General features: G+C 42.9%; 1 pseudogene; it reads right to left on the bottom strand.

The window, feature by feature from the left end:
- Positions 1–9,859: 9,859 nt before the first annotated feature.
- Positions 9,860–12,454, bottom strand: LOC129076218 (beta-citrylglutamate synthase B-like; annotated as a pseudogene).
- Positions 12,455–12,736: the final 282 nt, after the last annotated feature.

Raw genomic sequence — 12,736 nt, 5'->3', positions numbered from 1 at the left:
CCAAGTATCCAAATGCTGAAGCAGTGCATTCAGAAGAAGAGCAACATGCACAGACTATCATTGGAATGTTATTGTCTTTAATATATGAACAGCAGGCTGCCAAAGTCATCTGAGCCAGTGGGTAATCAGCTCTGGTATTAATTTGTTGACAGATCTTCAGTTGAGAACATATAGAGCAACTATGGTTTTTAACATAATGATCTTATTTCTTATTGTTGCCTTTTTTCACCCTAAAATAGAAACTGGTGACTATTCTGTCACATGGAAAATGGAGAATGTTATGAAAGACAATCAGAGGTGGTTAGTGGAGAATAGAAAGCAAAGAAAACTATGGAGAGGGCAAGAGGACCACTGGAAAGTGGAGTGAGAGAGGTGGGTTCTAGTCACAGCTTTTTCACTTGCTGGCTCTACGATCTTGTACAAGGCAGGTTACATAGAGCCTCTAATTCCTCATTTCTAATATTTCTTTCAGTGCAGAGCTTGTCAATCAGGGCAAATGGAAACTGGACTAAGTATTAACTAATATTACAAAATTTCTGTTCATTTTATTAGGTCTAGTATTGTTATTGTTTTTTGCAGTCTCATTGAAATATGATTGCCATATAATACTGTATTAGTTTAAGGTGTAAAACATAATCATTTGATATATGTATATGTACTGTAATAATTATCACAATAAATGTAGTTAACACCCATCACTTCATGTAGTTACAACTTTTTCTTTGTGCTGAGAACTTTTAAGATCTATTCTCTTAGCAACTTTCAAATTTACAATGCAGCAACATTAACTGTTGTCACCAAGTTGTACATTACCTCCACAGGACTTATTTAGCTTATAACTGGAAGTGTGATAATGTTGGGAAAAAAAAAACCCTTCATCTGCTAGTGATTCATACTAATCTATTTAAGGGTAAAAAAACAATGTCTGATATTTGCTCTAATCTTGAACACTCCCTTCCTCCCAATTTTTTTTTTTTTTAATTTAGGGAGAGGAGTGGCTAAATGAAACAGAATGGTAAAATGATGACTGTTAACAACTGGGCAATGAGTGCATAGGAGTTTGTAATACTAACTTTTGTATACATTTCAAATTTTCAATAATAAAATGTTAAATTTAAAAAGATAAGAGCATGTTTATTTTAAAGAAAGATGAGATAGAACATTAAAAATGCATGAGGGGTCCGGGGAATAAAATTAACATAAGAGTTATATGCCTTCTACCTGTGTTTATTTTTAGCCATCAAATTAGCCTTATGACAAATATATGAAGACAATTTTGTCAGTAAAATATGGTTTTAGCATGACATTTTATTTGCAGACCATTAGTGAAAAGTAATAACACTTTTAATATGACATCTAGATATAGCTTTTTTTTTTTTACCCGACAACAGCACTATTTTACATGTTACTTAGGAAACAGCTGCTTTCCACTTATTGAATGACATCATTAATTTTGGCAGTGTGATTTCATTGGTATGAAGAATGTTAAACCCCAAAGCTGATTAAAAGTCTCCATCAAGGGACCAAAAGTTGGCGTTGTTATTGACTCAGGGATAGAAATTGAGCAATGAAATGACAAACTCTGTTCAGGAGATTATTGATTACAAAGTAAACTCATGATTCAGTCTCCTACTCACATTTACTCAAAATGTTGCAAGTTGGAAAGATCAGCGCTCACCAAGTAAACTCGCAGGATTCATGGTGAACAAATGTTACATCTTTCCAGGAGTGCACCTGGGAATTGCCTTTGCTAGAGAGAGCTGCACTGATTTTTGGCTCTGAGCTCACTCTGGCTAAAGGTTAATGTCACTACCTGCTGCCTCTGGGCTGGGCTTGCTTGAGATTGGGTCTTATCAAAGTTGGAGTAATGGGGAGGAGGAGGGAGGTGAAACTGGGCCAGTAAGCTGACTCAATCACATGTTGTTTTTTTTCCTGCCATCGTGTCCTGCAGCTATTCAAGTAGGCTTATTAATGTTTGGTATTTATAAGGGTGTGAGATATTTTAACCTAATCGTCCTCTTGATCATTATTGCCTCTCTTGGCCCATGGCATAATCACTGTATCAAGTTTTATTCTGTGAGCCCTCAGCTTCCCCAGGCTTGGCTGCCTGCAGAATTCCCTTTCTTAGCACAATAGGTAAAAGATAAGGCTCTTACGAGTGGGAGAGAATGGGGGGGGGGGAAATAATAATTACTTACTTTTATAAAACACTGATTCTGCCAAGAATTGACTCATGTAATCTTCAAAACAACCCTACGAAGTAGGAACTCTTATTATCCTCATTCTGCAGATGAGCAAACTGAGGATAGGAGAGGATAAGTGTCGTGGCTAATGTTACATGACTCACATGTTGTAGAGCCAGGATTTGATCCAGATATATTTAACATCTGCACCTATGCTTTTAACCACCTTGCTATATATACTGCCCTCTGAAAGTGTGCCCACTGAACTCCTGTTTATGAAATTATGCTGTAGTTGCTCCAGGTGAAGACATCTCACCTCAGTGCACAAGTCAGAAACTGTGGCTTATACTTTTTGTATGCTCTAATCACACTTAACCTACTTCCTTGTGTAATACATGTGTTTTTCCACTAGAAGACATTAGAAGAACAGATTATCATGTAAGACATAGTTGGGTAATTCTTCTTTCCAGGGTCTAAACATTTCTGGGGTTTGGGAGTAGCATAAAGGCTAAAGGTGTACTTCACTGTGTGGGATCTCAAGTCATGAGTCAGGGAGTTAGAGGCTATTTCTCATTTTGGGGAAATGCTTACAAACCAGAAAGGGCAATGTTGGTGGAAACTAGAATAGAACTAGAGATGGAATTCCTCTCATAAAGACTCATTATTTGCATGGAAGGGAGATTTTTGGAAGGAAACATTTCCCCAGGGCTCTAGCAGACAGACTTACTCTAGTGGGTACTGCTCTAGAAGTTAGAACTATATAGTTGATCAGGGGAAGGCAAGCAGAAGAAAGGAACATACTTGGGTGAAACTCATCAGAAAAGTCTCCCTGGAAGAGGTGACTTGAAATGGGTATGAAAGAAAAAACAACAAAAAAAATAAAAATAAAAAAATAGGAAATCAAAACAAGTAGTATTGCATATGTAATGGCTTAGAGTCATGTGTTTGAAATTAGTTTGCTATATTTGACTTGATTATAGAATAAAAATAGATTAAACAACAAACATTTATTGAGCATCTATACTATATCAGGCATTGTACTCAACCCTGAGAATATAAGGGAGAAGTCAATCTGGCCACAGGCAGCTTCTGGGGACCTCCCCATCTAGTAGGTGGGGCCACGGCACACATAAAAGCCTATGATCCAGTGGGGGCTGTAGTTGAAGAACGTAGTAGCATCATGGGACACTGATGGTGAATGCGCTGATATTTGGGGAAATTAGGCAGGTGTCTCAGGTGATGGACATTGGAGCTGGATCCTGAGGGATGGAGGGTTTTTCCAGGAGGAACAGTAGAGGGACAGGAAGAACAAGCCAGGCAGAGGGAACAGTATTTGCATGAATGTGCACGTTCTGGAGAGTGGGAGCTATTGGCAGCAAGCGAAGGAGAGTGGAGAAGGTGGATGGGAGCAGCGCATCTGTGGCTTTGGCGGCCACACTGTTATGTACTTTGTTCCGTGAAAAATAGGGAGCCATTGAAGGTTTTTGCTGAGGCCAAGGAATGGCAGACCAGGAAGACAATTCTTAGGGAACCGGGTGGGAAGGGCTGGAGGACGGAGAGGCTACCAGCTCGTACACTAATTGGGAGGCCGTCTCAAGGGTCCTGGCAAGAAGTGGCAAGTGTTCTCGATCTGGACTGGGACAGTGAGAGCAGAGAGAAGGGGGCCATTCTGAATTTGAGTCCACTGGTAGAATGGCTCTGATGTTCCGGCATGGGTCCGTGGTGAGACTTAACAGAGACAGAGACCACAAGACTATTAGTGGGCAAGGGGAAGAGTGGAGACAGGTCACAAGTTCAGCTTGGAGAGGTTGGGTTGGGGATGCCAATGGGACTTCCCAGTGGACATGTTCAGCAGGAAGTGAGGTGAGAGATGGGGCTGAGATGGAGCCACTAGGGTCCAAGTGGTGTTAGTTGACTCTGTGGGACCAGATGGAATATTTCTTCTCCCCTTTACTCCTCCAGGGCAAGGCCTGGGGACAGAGCCAGGTGAGCCTTAGCATGAAAGGGGCGAGGTGGTGGGGGACGCCGGCTCAGAGTGACAAGACGCCCTTCTTCCAACCCCGCCCAGAAACCTCGTCCCTTCCCCTCAGGATCAGCACCCCCTTTCCAGGGCTGTGCTCTGGGCAGCGGGGGGTGATGGTTCGTGGACGGAACTCATGCCCAGACAGGGACCAAGTGCCAAGGAAAGGACAATCACTTCAGCTTTTCAGTTCTTTACCGGGGTAGTGCCTTCTAACGAAATCCAAAAAAAATTAACCACTGGAGACTTGGGGGAAAAAATACAAATACCAAGGCTCTACCACAGGTGCTGGAGCCATCAGCCCAAACAACTGAGTCTTCAGTGCAATAGAGCTGGGAGCACATCCACACAACATTTTTAAAGATCCACTCTGTGCGAACCACGACCGGTCTCCTAGGAGGCCTACAACAGTAATTAGACCTAGCAGGTCCCATAACCAAATCCCATAATCCTGTAAATCTATAGCAATAAGTTCAGCACAAAGGTTTAGTCATATTCTGATTACAGGTAACATTTGCACATGATGGTAGGGAATGGCTCTTACCTCCAATCACAGGTGTTGTTTCACTATTTGTCATGGTCACTGTCAACTGAGTTGGGGACATAGAAACTAAGAATGTGCCCCTCACACACACACATGCAAGTACACACATAAACATACATCCTTGGTTATGTCACTTTAATGTCTGCTGTATATTGCTCTCAACAAGTCCTCAACTGAACAAACACCAGGACAGGGCTGTTGGGTTTAGCACAGGATCCAGCTACCCCAAAGCTTCTTCCCTGCCACCTCCTTTCTTCACTTTTGGAGCAATACACCTACTTGGGGTCCTCTCTGCCAATGCAATCTGAGGACAACATACACATTCTGGAAATACTGCCACTGAGCATAGCAGCTGCTCACCTTCCAATGCTATAGATATTCCCATGTTCCCACAGTCAGTTTTTCCTAGGCTGTTCCCTCAGAATGCAGCTGCTGAGGCCCCTCAGCTTAGGCAGCAAGCAAATGGCTGGGCATCAAAGTTTGAGGAATGTGAAAGAACTCAGGAGCTGCTACTATGATTAGCTCCTAGACCTCAAAGTGCTAAAAGTTAGCCTTCCCTGATACTAAGATAACCATCAGAAAGTAAACTATAACCTCCCTGAGGTTCCCAAAGCTTGCAAGGAGACTCCAGGAACCCATCTTAGCCTTAGCCCCTGATGCTTGACCTGACTGACTTATGACCCTTGACCTAATCTTATTTTCAGAATGCTTGATCCAGGAATGGCCTCAGAATGAGTTCTGGGAATGGTCCCCCAATGATTTCTTTGTTAAGTCCCAAAAGCCAATCATTAAGGACTCCTCAAAGAGGTAAAGCAGAGTCTGGTTAACTTTAAGTCTCTAGAGTCCCTTGCCTTGCATGTGCTTTTATGAACAGTCAGCCAGTCTCCCTGATCCATGGGACCTAATTCTGCTTTCTCTTCTGAATCAAAGAAAAGATTGGTTATGGGTAGGTGCAAGCTTGTAAAACCTCTAGCTCAAGGAAAATCTGATCTCTTGGTTCCCATAAGTGTGAAGGGCCTCCCCCTTATTCCTTGCTAAAGCTGTCTCACTTCCAGAACCTAAGAAATGAGCTACTGTGGACACTGTTGCTCCCCAAGTATGAGGGTCTCAGAACCCTGAAATGTTCTCCACCAGGCTCATGGTTCCCCAGATTCACAAAAACAGTTTCCAAGGGGCCATTGAGGGCTATATAGCAAGGGGAGGCCCTTGAAGCACTAGTTTTGTGGCCCTGAACAACAGAGAAGGCCCCATGGTTGGCCAGAGGCAGTATAGTACCCCCAAGCCTAGTGGAGTTATTCCTGATCCTGCCCAGGAGAAAGACAACAGAGTTTCCTTCTCTCCCTGAAAGGGGGTGAATTACTTCCCCACCGACACTATAGAGTAAATTTCTCCCCCTGCCTTCTAGATTCCCTATGGAAGGTCAATTAATGGCCCCCATGTTGATGTCAGAGCTGAGTATCAGTTTGTTCCTGAAACAAACTGTTAATCAAGGTTGGAAACATAAGATTATCAGTTCCTGGTTATTCCAGAACCAGCTGTCACTATAGCTGAATGGTCTGGAATCTCAAGAATGTCAATATCCAAAGGAGCAGGTCCAGTAATGGCGATTTCTGAAACTTCCAGTGAGAGTTTAAAGGCCACTGTGGAGCCTTTTATCCTGTCCCTGTAACTAGCCAAGCAGTCAGCATTTTTGAGAAATGGGATTTTCTATCTAAAGGAACTTCAGAGCTTACAGGAAGTCTGAGAATCAGCTGAGGTCAATTTACACCTACTCTGGGAAAGCCCTGAAGCTGTAATAAAAGAAGCACCCTCAGTTGTAGCTGATGTTAGACTCAGTGATGAAGGCCTTAGCCAAAGGGAACAAGTGGTACCATCTTATAAATACAAACAATCTAGTGCTTAATGTGTCAGCCTCTATAATCAGACAGACTTGGGCTTGATTCAAAGCTCTGACACCTTCTAGCTTTGTGACCTGGGGCAAGCCACTCAACTTCTTTCAGTCTTACTTTCCTCATGTATAAACTGGAGACTATAGGTGTACTTAACCCACAGTGTTATTGTGAGTATTGAATGTGTTGATGCATGGTTAAGCCTTGAATATAAGACTTGACTGTAGCAAAAATGTACAAGTGGTGCTTCTTGTTGTTATCACAGATCTCATGAGCATGCTTATTGGGATACGGTAGAGAAAGGAAAGATCAAAGGCCAACTACTAAACAGGCCAAACTGCTTTGCATCTATGCCTCATCAGGCCACCCTTGGAACATTGATTTCCAGATACTGTTTATGACAAGGTCCTTGTGCATGTGACCTGAGGGGTAGGCAGTTTCCTCTAGGATTGATAAAAATCTGGGATACTTTTTATAAGCACTGTTTTCCAAGGGAGTGTATTAGGACAGTATGGGTAAGTGGCACAAGACAAGGATGATTTGTTGACATTTACTGGCCAAATCAGGCCAGCCCTTAGGAGATTGTTTCAGAACCAACTAGGCAACCTTAACAATACAAATTCTTTAGCCAATCCTCAGACACTGATTTACAGTGCCTGGAGTAACTGTGACCTGTGTGGCTCAGTTGATTGTGCATTGTCCCACAAAGAAAAGGTTGCCGGTTCAATTCCTGGTCAGGACACATACCTGAGTTGTGGGTTTGGTCCCCAGTCAGGGCACATAGCAGAGGAAGCCTATTAATGTTTCCCTGTCATGTCAATGTTTCTGTTCCCCCAGCCCCTCCTTTCCCTTCTCTCTGAAAATGAATAAATAAATAAATAAATAAAATCTTTTTAAAAAGAACTTCATGATGGCAGAGGAGTGAATGAAAGTCACACTGACCTTCTCCAAGGACCAATCTGGAAGTACAACTAAATTGTGGAGAAATCATGTGGAACAACTGAACAATAGTGAGAGAGGAGCCTTATAACCTCAGACAGACAGAGGAATCAGCTTTAGTACAACCTAACTGGTAGGAGTGCAGTAGAGACTCAAGAAGGAGGGCTGGGCGCCCATGGGTGGCAGCACCAGAGGGATATATATAAGGCCAGTTGGATCCCCCTGAGAAGAGTGAGGTCTGAACCATAGGAGGGGATCTTCAGCCCACAGCACCACAGCCCAAATAGTACACAGATAACAGCCAGCTGTGAAAAGCAGGAGGGCTGCTCTCTGCCAGAGCTGGGAAGCTGGAGATACAAAAAAAAAAAAAAAAAAAAAAAAGTTTAAAGGGCCAATGCATAAATTTTTATTTGCAGCCACTTACCCTGGATTCCGGCAAAGTCAGGGGAAGAATGGGTTGTAGACACCTGAGGAGAGACTTGGGAAGGAGGCTTTGGGGAGAGAACTGAGGGAGTAGCCACTGGGATTCCAGTGCTGACTCATCCCCTGTACTGCAGCAGACATCTTGCTCAAGCAGACCACTCCTCTGAGCAGCAGCAGCTATGACAGGACACAATAGTCCTGCCCCCAAGAGGGACTCTGCCTTGGCCTGGTGGTGCTTAAATCTGACTGCTGAGTACAGAGGGGAAGTCACATATTGAAAATCCCTGGCTAAACAGGGCGCAGAGTGGTCTAGGGACAGTGGAGGAGAGTCTAGAGAGAGATGCTTTGGGGAGAGAACTGAGGGAGTAGTTGGCAAATCTGGGTGCTGACTCCTCCCCCATATGGCAGCAGCCACCTTGCTGAGGCAGACCACTCCCCTGAGCAGCATCAGCATGAAAGGACACAATAACCTGGTCCCAAAAGGGTCTCTGCCATGCCCTGTGGTGCCTAAGCACGACTGGTGAGTGCACAGTGGCTAGATTAATAGCTAAGGGAGACGGCCACAGACAGTAGACTCCTAGAAGTCTCAAAAAGACTGTAGAAGGTCAGACGGGGCCAACAGCTGACATCATCAGAGGCAGATCCAGAAAGGAAAAACAGCCGGTCTCCTAACATAGAAGTTCATACCACAAACTTAGGAAGTCAAGACAGATCAATCTAAGAATCAGAGCAAAACAGAACAGTCTCACAAATAATGGGAAGACAAAGAAACACCCCCCACTTGAAGGGAAAAGCGGAATTCCCAGAAAGAGAACTAAATGAAAGAAGGCAAGTAAACAATCAGATATTGGGTTCAAGGCAATTGTTCTCAGGAAGCTCACTGAGCTCAGAAAACTCAGAGAGAATTACCAAAAATGAGAGGGAAACCAAGGACCTTACTGAAACTACATCAGCATGAAAAAAAACAGAGAAACTATCAATAAGAGGCAAGAGGATAAAAGAATACAATTTCTGAAAGATTGTCTCATTTATCAGACAAGATTAGTAAACGCACCTGCTTCACAGTATTGTGTGTGTATGCATAATACATTGTGATATTAATTAACATAAATCATCAATATCAATTACTTGGGTAATTGATTACTTCATATTTATTGAGTCCTTACTCTGTGTCAAGCTCACAGTGTTTGAGCTACTAACTGACAGGGATTAGATTTATTTTTTTTGTCATTAAAAAACCTTTATTGGGTTATATTTACATTGTCCTCCCACCCAAATTAAGGGAAAAACTAAAAACCAAAATAATAAATCCCAATAAGAGCCCTTCAAGAGTTCATAAACTATTAATATAAAGCTGGTAGTTAATATGGCCAAAGGCAGAATTTTCAGATTTGTGTAAAAATTCTTATAATTTGGGTCAATGTTTTCCTCACCAGTTATAAATCTTTGCGCCACAATATGATGTTACGCTATCATGAAATTTGTACCAGCTGTACAAAAACAAAAGCGAGGAACCACGAAAAAAATTTATATGTTCTTCATCACGTGAGGGTACAAACATTTTTGAGTAGTAAAAGGGTGACTATGAGAGCCTAATGTTTTTCTGTATCTCACTTCTTCTGCCTATCTACTTAAATGAAAGTCAGTAAGCTCTTAATAGCAGAGGTCTCCTCTATCTCCCTCTTCTTTCTTGACCAATCCTACTCAATTTTTTCTCATCTTCTGAGCATCTTCCATGAGCATTGTAAACTGGTTAAAAAATAAAGAGGAAAAGAAGAAGAAAATGAAAGTAAGTTTTACAAGGGTTTTGTAATTATTTATTACTGTTTGTAATATTATATAATTAATTCTTTGTAATTAATTATTTATCAGCGGAGTCACTGTTCAGTTTCATTGGCCAGCAGCTGGTACCTGTTGAATAGGCCCCTGGGAATTTAGTGCTTTCAGGGTCATTGTTGACAGAGCTGGAACTTGCACTCATGTCAGCAGCACTGTTGGCTGTGGGACCCAGCTCCAGCTCACTAGTCTCATTGGCTAGGGACACCACAGAGTGCAGGGACATCCATCTGGTGAGCTGGCCAGAGGGCAGAAGGGAGGTAGCATAGCCTACTATGATACCAGCTACATCTAGATTACAAGCCTTATGAAAGGCAATGAATCCTACATTTGCATTGTCCTTGCAGACACAGGAGATGTCATCTTTCACCTACAGGTCAATGCCACACACATCCATACCTAGGATGTTAGACACCTGATAGCTAGCTGCTTCCCTTGTTCACTCATTGAGCACATCATCCCCACACCACCTAGTGAGCAGTTGCTTTGCATCCTCCCATCTGTGAAACAACAAAACATGGTGCTAACTACATGGCCTCTCACAACAATGACACATACATCCAGTCCGTGAGACTCTTTAACATACTTCTGGCACAGGTATTGAGATTCATGGCAAATAAGATGGCTTAGATCAGCCAAATGGTGCTTATCTTGAGTCAAGAAACAGCTTGACCTCTATGATCCCGTGTATTCTTCACTACTATTGGAAACTCCGGTATTTCCGCTTCTTCAATCATTTTAGAAAAATTTTCATGACTACCATCAGAGAAAGTATCTGGCAGAGGGACACCATGGCCAGCCAAGTCTTGAAATGTTCAGAACTTACTAACACAGTTCGGAATGACTTGCAGTCAGTTCATCAACTGGCATCCCATCTTCTCTGGACAGCACAAAAGAGATGCCACTATCACTTCGTACCCAAGGGATTAGTATTCTCACTATGACCACCTGGAGGTAGGCAGTAATTGGTTCTGCATTGATCTGCAGACCCAGGTTCCCTTGCTCAGTTGTCAGCACCACCTCTTCCATCAACATAGCCCTAAAGTCCAGTTCCTCCTCACAACACTTGGCCTTTAATGCTCATAACATCTCTTTTTCATAGATAGTCTTTCCTGATTGGATGATCTATCAAAAACCATACCTTGGCAGCCACAGAGCTACACACGTTAATCTGCTCGTTCTTCCTTTTCCTGGATTATTTTCTCCTCAGTGTAAACTCTCTTTGATTGCAGGAGGTAGCAAAAGCAAGTCCAAAATCTGAGAGTAGGATGGAACCCTAGAACAGGAGTCCTCAAGTGAAACTTCTCTCAACAGAGCTAAGGTTCTAAACTCAGGCTGGTTTGACCTTAGAGTTTCCATTTATACTGCTTGTACTGTGAGGATTAACTAAGATGAGGAACATTTGATACCTGCCACATAACATCCCCTCAAAAAATGCCAGCTCTTTTCTTGTTATCATTACTGTTATCAAATTGAGTTTGAAACTCATGCTTTCTTAGCCTCTCTGGTGATGGTAGATTGCTCTCTACTGCTACAAAGGAATGTTCCCAACTTTGCAATAAATTTATCTCTACACTTAAGTAGAAGAAAGAGGCTGGGAGCCTCTTTGATGTATGTAGGACTAATTACAGATGGCTGCCACCCAGGAACTGCCACTCTAGCTGCATGGTTGGAGGATACCCACTTCTTTCTCCATTTCTCCCTCATGGTAGGCCGAGGCCAGCAGTGATAAAGACCAACTTCCAGAAAGTGAAGAAGAATGAAGGGAAAATCCCTTTCAATCACTGCCTTCCACAGCTATTCTCAACTCCCCACCACTAAGACCAACCAACCCCTCCCCACAGTAAATGTCAGTGTCAGCCCCAATGACTACTGAAGTTTCCCTATCTCACCCTCTCACTCTCTCAGTGTCAGTCTCTTGGGCTGGCCAGAGGTGAGGGGGAGGAGAAAGAGGAAGAGAGGCAGAATGGGAGAAAGTGGGGCAGCTCTGAGCCCTGTTCCCTACCTCTTGCTCATTTCCAAGCTCTCATCCTGAGCTTCTCCTCCAAATCCACAAGCAGGTTCTATACCCCACAGCCCCTTCCCCCAAAATTTGCAACCTTCAATCTGCTGGACTCCCCATCTTAACCCCCTCAGTGTACCTTACCTGAATGGGAGGAGGCATTGTCCAAACGGAGTGGGAGATAGAGACTATCCTTGTTTCTGCTGCCAAGGATAGCCTGGGATCTTCAAGTCACATATCTAGAGCCTCTCCTAATACTCTGGCTCAACAGAGGGATATTTGCCCTTTCTCGGCACATCTCATGTTCTCCAATTTTCATGCCTTTGCTTCTGTTATTCCATGTCCTTGAAACACCCTACCCCCTTTACTTTCATCATTCATGTAAAATTCCACTGCTTTCTTAAAGCCTTCCCTAGTTTCTCCTTCCCAGGTGTGATATCTTCCTCTTTTTGATCTTCACTTGTTCTCCATGTGTACTACTCCAACTGGCACTTCAAATAGTCTGCCTGTCATAGTCACTCATGCTAATGTCTTAGCACCACTTACAAGATAAATGACTTTCTCAGAGGCAAGGACTGTGTCGGAATCAAACTGGTAGCCCTGCAGTGCCTTGCACATAGGCGATACTTGGTGAATACTTGATCTTAATTGAAAGCATTTTCCATAGAAACATGGGTAAGTTTTGATTACTTTATGGATTTGGAAGGATTACCTTGGGGGCTCAACTACCACGTGAAACAGTACTTGTGTTTATAGGAAAATGCAGGCAAGCTATAAACAATGGATTGCAACATGCACACTGTGTTTATAAATTAGAAGTGTCCTAAATTGATAGCAGGAAAAGAGTGCATGAAGTGGTCAGCTACAAATTCAGCCTTCTGCCAGTAGAGGGCAACATCG

This window comes from Pteronotus mesoamericanus, unplaced genomic scaffold, assembly GCF_021234165.1.
Source record: "Pteronotus mesoamericanus isolate MK-2021 breed Mesoamerican mustached bat unplaced genomic scaffold, CSHL_Meso_final contig_58, whole genome shotgun sequence".
Taxonomy (NCBI): domain Eukaryota; kingdom Metazoa; phylum Chordata; class Mammalia; order Chiroptera; family Mormoopidae; genus Pteronotus; species Pteronotus mesoamericanus.
Note: the sequence above shows the minus strand (reverse complement) of the source record. Positions and strands in the feature narration are given on the sequence as shown.